The 9,663-nt window shown below is 44.7% G+C and overlaps 1 long non-coding RNA gene and 1 pseudogene across 1 annotated transcript; both read right to left on the bottom strand.

Annotated features, from left to right (window-relative positions):
• Nucleotides 1–6,707: 6,707 nt before the first annotated feature.
• On the bottom strand, nucleotides 6,708–7,825 carry LOC136475181 (uncharacterized; annotated as a pseudogene).
• Nucleotides 7,826–7,926: 101 nt separating this feature from the next.
• On the bottom strand, nucleotides 7,927–9,561 carry LOC136475180 (uncharacterized). The gene is made up of 3 exons (XR_010763113.1): nucleotides 9,344–9,561; nucleotides 8,446–8,656; nucleotides 7,927–8,347 (listed from the first exon to the last, which is right to left on the bottom strand). It is a non-coding gene; the product is annotated as an uncharacterized lncRNA (long non-coding RNA).
• Nucleotides 9,562–9,663: the final 102 nt, after the last annotated feature.

Raw genomic sequence — 9,663 nt, 5'->3', positions numbered from 1 at the left:
ACGTTGAGCAAGAGAAGACACCCCAAAGGCAAATCAAGATCAACCATGAAGATGGTGGTTATTTGATGATAAAGAAGAAGAAAACAAGAAGGGATGGAAAGGCAAGGCATCAAATGCAAACTCAAGATGCCAAGATGATGAGCAAGAATAAAGATGAGAAGAAAGATTATGCTCACATCAAGTGCTTTAAGTATGGAAGTACGGGACACTTTACCTCTAAGTATCCTACCAAGCTTGAGAAGAAGGCTCAAGCAATCCATAAGAGGCAAGGCAATGAGAAGCATCACATGAGTAAGGAAGAGAAGGTTCAATCAAAGAGAAAGTGCTACTTATGCCGGGAAAGGGGACACATGGCACATTTATGTCCCCTAGGTAAAACTTCTAAGCCTATTTCAATTGGATAAATATGCAATGTTGCTTGCTATGAGTTGATTGAATGGATAATTGCTGAGTAATCAAGTTTGGATTGATTTGTGTTGGATAAATTTGTGAGATGATATTTAGTAAGTGGAATGAATGGATTTATGTCTTGTGAAAGTATTCAAACAAGTTGGTTTCAAGTTTGATTCATACTTGATGAAGTATAGCTCAAGTGATTGAAATATGTCCTATATTGAAAATCTAAGCTAGCTGTGATCTTAGCCATGTTTGAGTGATCAAAACTTTTTGGATTGGCATGAAATTTTGTGTACATGCTCTAGACTTATGGTATAATACTTTCATGAGGATTGGATAAGAAATGCTTTGGTTTTAGAGTGGATCTTATCAGCTATAGTGCAGCAGTTTTCAGCATGTAGCAGTGGTGGAAGAATTGAAATCTGGTAGCAATCTAGAAGTCAAAGGAAGCTTAAATTTTTACAGCTGCTAGATAACTTAGTTAATCACATCTCCATCAAATTTCGTGACATTTAGATTTGTACTTTGGGACATATGTATTTTTCTTTGAAGAGAACAAAATCTGCTAGAAAAGTGACAAATATTTGATTGATCTAGAGTCACTTTGATTGAAAGGTCCTCAAGTTGGAAACATGTTTATAAGTAATTGAGGCACCTAAGTTTGGTTTTGAGATGATCTAAAAGCATGACAAGATATGAGTACAAGGCTATTTGATTGTGGAGTGTACTTTGCACACTTTTGGTACTCAAGATGAAGATCAAGATCAAACTCAAGTTGAAGATAAAGTTTAAGTTCTAGATATGATTAGAGATCATTTGGTAGAAAGAAAATGACTTAAACAAGTAGAAAGAAAATAACTTAAAGAAGGAATTAAGGTTACTCATCAGGTTAAGTCCATCACTTGGATCAATCAATCAAGCTATTTCAAGTGAGTATCAAGAATGGTTCTTTGAAGAGAGGTCACTTCTCCCTAGTGTAGGGGCTTGCCGCCTATGTGTAGGTGAACTAAGTGTGGTACTTAGAAGGCTAACATGGAAGTGGTGATCCGAGGAGCATTTGAGATGCTTAGTTGAAGCAATCAAAAGGGTTGATTAAGAAAAGCAAGCAACACCCAAAAGAGAGCTAATCATATTATTTTAAGTGGTATTCCAAATAGTTCTCTCATGCAAGCACTGATCAAAGGATGAAGCAAGCCAACCACAACAAGAAAGTGCACTTGATCATAAGTGGTATTCATTTCATATGGGTGAAGAATGGAATTCAAAATGGTATCTATTGGTCTTTACATTGCTATTGGAGTAATGAATTGGAATCTATATGACTATCCTCTACTCCAACATAGCAAAGGTATCATTGTAATATGCATGATCATTTCATCCCTTACTAGTATGCGGTTAGTGCATATAGTACATGCTTCATAGGATCATGCATAACAAATAAAATATTTAAATTTATAACCTACCACTATTGCTTGAATTATTACTTGATCTAGTGGTTATTATATGAATTTATTTATGAGCTAGTGATCCCAAGTACTTGATCTAATTTGGATTGCTAACAAGTGACAAATACAACATTGGTAAGACAACCCTTGCAAGAGGTGTGAAGAAGCTTGTCATTGGTTTAAACCGGACTTGAAAGCTTAGGCAAATCAATTTAGTTCAAGTTAATCAAAGAACCTCATGACAGTGATAAGAGTACAAGCACAAGACAATAATGCAAATGGATGTCTAGTTTGTTTGTTTCAAGTGGTATCTAGACTCAAGCATTTAATCAAGAATCTACAAATGATGTCTAGATTAACTCTCAAGTGATATCCTATAAGTGGTACTCATGAAGATAGAAAATATTCAAGAAATGGTTTTTATTGATAAATCCAACAAGTGGTTCCATACTGAAAGATTCTTTCAAGTGGTGTCACATCTACACATGGTATCAATCATGCAAGACGATGGTTCCACAAGTGATCCTCAAATTTAAGTGATCATCAAATGAAAAATGCATCCTTCACCTACAAGAGCTCAAGTGTATTAAATGGATGACCCATGCTATCACATAGGGGGAGGTGTCCCACAAATTGATCTCAAGATAAAAAATCTTATGTGTGGTATCTCAAAAAGCCCTACACAAGATACAAGTGGTACAAGTTACAAGTGGTATCTACAATTGGTGTCATTCCAACAATCAAGTGATGTCCATAAAAAATGCAAGATTCAAGCCTCAACCAACTATCCTAAATGCATACCTTTGTATCAATAAGAAGCACACCTTTTATGGAAATTGATGACAAAGGGGGAGAGATTGTACAAAGATATGAAATCTTTGAGATTGAGATTGTACAAGGGGGAGAGATAAGATATAAAAGCTCAAAGAAGTAGAGGTTGGACATGGACATGGACAAAGAGGGAGCAACATTGAAGAAAAGAGATGGATCAAAATTCTTAGATAAGAGAAGCACACAAGTAGGGGGAGCAAGCTCATGAACTTTGATTGATTGCATTTGATATGTGCATATTCATGTGCTTGCTTGTATTGCATAAGCTTTCAAATTCAATATGCATGCTTGTGTGGGTGTATGCTAGTTGTAGAACTTGAATGATGATTTGATAACTAGTATGCATAGGATGATAGCTAGACTAGTACCTTGCTTTTAATGTTGATCTCACAAGGCATCTAGTGCTTTTATTTTCAAGTGATATCTAGCTAACCATGGTGCTAAGGATGAACTTAAAGGTGCAAATCCGATTAGTACACGCTTTAAAGATTTATTCTATACACCTTAGCATCATTTAGTAGTAATTACTCTCCCATAATTTTAATCTATGCATATGTGCGAGCTTCAAATCAAACACTCTAGCACATATGTAGGGGGAGCTAATACTACCATTTCAGGTTTGTGGTACCTGTCCAAAATTATTTTCACATGGTAAAATTGCTTGGGCAAGCAACATGAATCCAAAAGAGCTTAATTTCCATATCTTTGTAGAGTTGTCATCAATTACCAAAAAGGGGAAGATTGAAAGGTCCTTGTGTGGTTTTGGTAATTGAGTGACAACCTAGGTGGACTAATTATGTTTATGTGAGATACACAGGTGATTAGTCCATAGGTACATGTATGTGAGCAACATATGCCATGAAGGTGAAAATGGCTTGGAGATGTTGCAAAGCTCACACATGTGATGATGAAGGAGCTCATTGCAAATGAGACATGACATTGAGTCATGTGATCAAGGTGGAGAAAGATCAAGACATGGCTTGGCTCGATGGACCGGTTACAAGCGTGAAGGGCAAGTTGGAGGCTTTGGAGCGATGGACTGCGTGGCAGTCAAGCTTGAACAAGTCTCTAGACAGTAGTGTTTGAAGTTATTGAAATAGTGAGAAAGTTTTGGGTTTAAAGAAAATAAGAAGGACAATAGCGTTTATGTAAAGTTCAAGAATGAAAAAATCATTTTCCATATCCTGTATATAGATGACATTCTACTCACTAGTAGTGATGTTAATCTGCCATTGGAGAAGAAGTTCTTGTCCTCAAGTTTTAATATGAATGATCTTGGTGAAGTAGAAATTCACCTGAGATAGAAGAAAAAGGGTATTAGGACTATCGCAAAGGCATACTTAGAAAAGATTCTAAAGAAATAAAGTATGCATGCGAGTAGACCTACGTCTGCTCCTATAGTCAAGGGTAATAGATTTGGGAACTTTAAGTGTTCTTGGAACCGATATGAGATTGATCAAATAAACATGGTTCCATATGCTTCAGCTATTGGAGTAAGAACTTACCCTGATGTAGCTTACGTATCCAAGATATTTTGGTAGAAGTCTAGTCCAGATATAGATCACTGGAATTAAGTTTAGAATGTCTTGCAATTTTGCAGAGTATTATAGGCCTCATGTTGAGTAAGAAAGAACAAGTACTCTCAAATAGTTATAGGTACAAAATGTTAAGTCTTAGCGAGATGTGTAGTGAAATCCACAGTAGTTGTTAACACTCGCAGTTAGAGTATTATTGTGGAAAAGCTCTAAAGAAACAGTTGTGGTGTCATCAATGATGCATACCATAGTATAGCTTGTCATGAGGCTTAAGGAACATGCAAAAGAAGGTTAAGGAAATTTGTACCTAGATTTAACAATGGTAGTCAACAGCAATAACCATTTAAAATAGTTAACTCTTAAGATAATAGGTCAAGTGTGCTGCCAAACACATTGACATTGAGTTATATGTTGTAAAGGAGAAAATCCAGAATCTTTTTGAAAGCATTGAGCATATGAGTACCAAGCAAGTACTTGCAGATCCGCTTACCAAAGGCTAACCACCCAGTGCGTTCAGAGAACACACAGTCAACATGGGTTTACCGGAAAGCCTATGATTTCTAGATACTATGGGCTTAGTTGAGAATCTGTTTCAAAATAGAGAGGTGCATTGTAGCTGTTTAATCTAGTGGCAACTGACCGTGACGATAGAGCACACTCTATGCACTGATCTATGATGGAATGGGAAAAGATAAAGTAAGTTAAGTTTAAGTCATAAGGTGAGATTAAGGGGGAAGAACGTTAGATTGATCTTCACCAAGTTGGCCCAACGACCAATTGAGCCCTTAATCCGCGCCCTGATCGGGGGCACTCAGCCGTACTCCTGGCTAATGGGCCCCCGTCGCGCAGTACTATAAATAGGAGGTGGGGGCTAGGGCTCGAAACACAAGATTGACCGCAGCCGCTAGCGTCCCACCGACGACCTAACCCTAGACCGATCTCGAGGGTGTGTTGTGAGCGACGGGAAGCGTCATCGCCTTTGCCGCCGCCACTGGACCGCGCCTCCACGTCGATGCTTCCTCTACTCTGAGCATCGCTGCGGCACCATGGCCACGACATCGGTCCAGCGAAGTACATAACCAAGTCCTTATCTAAGTTATGTTTTACCCGCTAGATCTACACCTAGAAGTCCTATCAGATCTGTCACCTTTAGCGACGCTCACCGTCTGGGATCCTGTCACCGGCGATCACGAGAGCTTCTCCCCACCCTCGGACGTCGACCCGTACTACCACTTCACGGTTGCGGTGCTCTGCGCCTCAGCGTCCGCCTCCGACGGCGGCGACTGTGACCATCTCGAATGCAGCGGGGGGCCTTTCCTCGTGGTTATCGCGGGCGTAAGTCACGGCGAGGACTACGACGAAGGTGGCGTGGCATGGGCTAGAGTCTACTCGTCGGAGACTGCCACGTGGGGCGCACTGACCACCCTTGACGTCGAGTCCTCCGTCGGCCCTGCCCTCCCCGGCCTGGTCACCGCAGGCGCGATCTACTTCATGCTTGAGTTTGGCAGAAGAATCCTCAAGTACGACCTGGCGGCCGGGGGTGCCCTGTCGGTGATGAAGGCGCCGCCCCCGCCCCAGATTGAAGAACCAAACATCATCTTTGCAGCGGCACGGGATGGCGAGCTGGGAGCCGCCACCGTGGAGGGCTACAACTTGCACCTGTGGTCGTGGTCGTGGGACGCTGGCGTTGGCGAATGGGCACGTATCAGGGTCATCGAGCTTGATACCATGATCCCAACCTCCATGGCTGACCCCTCGACTGAGTTTGATCTGGCCGGCTTTGCTCAAGGCGCTGGCTTGATTTTCATCAGTGCAAACGATTATCATCATAGCATCTTCACCGTTGAACTCAAGTCTGGGCACATCACCAAGACAGGCAAGACAAGAAATTCCGGCAAAATCTTTCCTTTAACCAGCTTCTGCACTCCTGCATGGTACTAGCTAGCTAGCTTCATGCACATTCATATATACGGTTGTACCGGTGCTGATTGGAAGGACCACCGCGTTACCGGAAGAAGCATGGCGCTGCTTGTCGATGATAATGATACGGAGAAGGCGACGTTCGAAGGGAAATGGATCAGCTTTGCGGGTCTCGGTGAAGCCTGGGGATGTAGTTTGGTGCTCTTTGTCAGTTCTTCTTGTTTTAGTCGTCACTAGGTTCCGCTCTGTGTATCGTTTTTTTAGGCCGAACTATGTAAGAATGCTTAACTGTTGGTCTTTGTAATAAATAAACCTAGATTGCAAGCGCCAATAATGACTGAGTTATCAATGGCATAAATAAACCCAGCTACTGTATGACACGGGGAGTTGATGCTTGTGATGTTTTGTATCAGCCATTGTCGATGAATATGACTACTGTTCCTAGTTAGAAAGAAAACAATATCCTGCTATGGTTTTTCCTCTTAACGAGGAGTCCATGACGGCCATTTTTATTGTTTTTTGCAAGGGTTTTACATTACTATTATTTACTTAAATTAAACAGGTAATGAAGCCGAATCACTGCTGCAAACCTAAAAAAATCTTGAAAATTTACAGTTTTTTTACATGCCCATGCATCGTCCCTCTCCGTAGCCGTGCATCCTGCTCCATGCGATCATTGTTACCTGTCCCAGTCGCCACTGCCCCGGAAGCAGGACGCCGCCCGGCGCCGCCTCCGCCTGCCACTGCGTCGGCCTTCCTTGAGGCCAGGCCACAGCTCCGCCTTCCACCTCTCCAGCGTCAGCTCCAGCTTCTTCTGCTCCACGGCGGCGCCTCTGGGGTCCAGGTGCCCGGACTGACCGACCAATTCCGGGTTGCTTCGCGCCTGCTGGCCGTCGTCCACACCCGGCTCCTCGCTGACCTCGCCGACCTTGCACAGCGACGCCGGGCGCTTCATCGCGAGGTCCTTGACGGCGACGGCGTCGGGCGAGCCCGGCACGCCGTAGAGCGGCGGCGCGCGGGCGGCGTCCAGCAGCGCGACGGCCACATTGACGATTCCCTGCGGGCGGAGCGAACGCGGCCGCCGGAGCTGTAGCGCCGCCACCTGCGGGCCGTGAACGCTGCCACCGGGTCGCACGAACGTGCTCACCACGATGCGCGTGACGCCCAGGACGGGGTCCGCGCCCAGCCCGCCCGTGCCTGCGCACCTCCACGGTCACCGCCGCCGTGTCGGAGCGCAGGAAGGCGCCGTCGGACGCGGAACAGGAACCGGTCGTTCCAAGTGGGGACGGCGCCGCCCGCGTGGTCCACGCCCGTGCGCAGCTTGTGCCCCGCGTCCGCCCACGCCACGGCGTACGCGCGCACGCGGCGGCCCAGCCGCCGCCGGTGCAGGTCCTGCGCCGAGATGACCGTCACCTCAAGCAGGTGCAACGGGGACGACAGGGATTCGTCGACGTTGCCGGGCGGCGCCGACATCCCGCCGGCTGGGGATGGAGGCGTCCAACGAAGAAAGAAACATCAGTTATTACCAGACGGGGTACGGTCGGCTATGGTTAAGGGAAAATTATAGGAGAGGTCAGAGACGAGTTTGGGCTGCTTGCAGAGTTGGCCACAGCGCAGATGCTGCATATTTGGCGTTGTAACAGTTATTAGTACCAGCTAAGCCAGCACCTTCGACAGCCAGCCATGCTACAGTTTCACCAATTTTAACAGTTAACCCTTGCAAACAAAAAAGTCATTGAAAATGCACTCTCAGCTTCTCAAACAAGCATAACCATCACATCACAGGAGATTCATGAAGATTATGCTAACCAAAAAGAATCACAAAGGCATGTGTAGACAATTCTGTAAACAGGGTGACAAAGCTAACACTCTGGACACTAAGGGCCTCTTTGGCACGGCTTATGCCGGTTTCGGCTTCATCTATTTTGCGCAAATCGAGGCACTGTAGCGTGAAGCCGTTTTGTAAGCCGGGGTTAAAATGAACTAGAAGCCGGGAAAAGCCAGTTTTTCTGGCTTCACCGGTGAAACCGTTTTGGATGAGCCGTGCCAAAGGGGCCTTAACAATCTGTACGATTCAATATTCAAAACTGAAGGGTTAACATCCAGGGTATGAAATGACATAACCAAGCATCGTTCGCCTCTCAATTTAGGAACACTAGTCTCTTGACCCACAGCCCACTCTAGCATAAGTGCATAACAGATTTGATACGGCCTCGGTTCCTGAAAAGTGTTTCCAGGGCAGGAGTTTAGCATTTCAATGTCAAAAAAACCGAAGGGTGGACCACTGGATGCCACAAGAAAAGAGAACAGGAATTTACCCTTAAGTGGCCCTGTTTGCTCGGAAAAATTTGGAGGAATCCGTGAGAGTATAAACAGTAAAAACCAGCCGTGAACGGTAAATTCAGGCTGGTCTTCATACCATCCGAACGAGAGTCAAGTTGCTCTTGAACCTCCGTGGCACGTGGCGAAGGTACCTCATCCTCCCTGTGCCGGTGGTCTTCCTCCTAATGGCCTTCACACTGTAGTTGTCTGTTTTCCAAGAAACAATAAGGCACCAGAACTGCATGAAAATTAGGAGAAAAATGTGTATACCTAACCAAAGCAACAAAACATGTGATCTGCCTACTTAGCTAGGTCTTCTATGAGCGACTTCTCATAAATCATACAAGAACAGCTACTGATGTGTTAAATCAATAAGCATAAAAGATGAGGTAGCATCATGCCATGAAAATTAGGCATATTAACCATATAACTACTGAATAACGATTAAAACAATGACTGAACATATCAGCTCCTTGGAGTCAAAATACAAACGCAACATGAATAAACGGCAGTTCAAAGAGACAGACACAAATCCACATATATGGACAGCATATTATCAAACAATTCATAAGCAAGGTAATATGGTATTGCAGCAGTGCCAACATAATGTAATTAATTTCATGAAAACTACAAGTTCAATCTTACATAGTTAGACACGACATACAAATAGTAACAGCTACAAATCAAGCCAAACCCTAGACAACTTAATCACAGAGTTGGCGTGCGATTTCATCGAGCAGCAGACACAATCTCTCGCTCTTACGTCGAGTCTGCATTGATATCCACCCATACTACCCAGTCCCAGCCACCGTCAAATTGGTCATCCAGTCACTGTCAAATCTATCAATCGTAAGGAAACTGGCCAGGAAAGGAGAGAGCACCAAGGGATCTTACACTTGCGGATGCGGGCCGCGGGTTAGCCGCAGGTGGAAGCTGCGGCGGCCGCAGCGGCAGCGCACGCACTGCGTGTGCGTCTTGTTCCAGCGCTTACCGAAGTTCCCCGTACCCTTACCCTGCACAAACCCACAGGCGATCGGCTAGCACGCGTCCGATCCAAGCAAGGAGAGCTCGAGGAAGCAGCTACGAGAGCCGGTGATGCGATCTCTCACCATTTCGCCTTCAGCGTCCTTCGCTTGCCGCCGCCGCCACCGCCGAGGAGAAGAATGGGCCTCATGCCATTACGCTTTCTCAATGGGCCGTTGCATTCCGTGATT

This window comes from Miscanthus floridulus, chromosome 8 (genome assembly GCF_019320115.1).
Source record: "Miscanthus floridulus cultivar M001 chromosome 8, ASM1932011v1, whole genome shotgun sequence".
In the NCBI taxonomy this organism is placed as follows: Eukaryota; Viridiplantae; Streptophyta; class Magnoliopsida; order Poales; family Poaceae; genus Miscanthus; species Miscanthus floridulus.
Note: the sequence above shows the minus strand (reverse complement) of the source record. Positions and strands in the feature narration are given on the sequence as shown.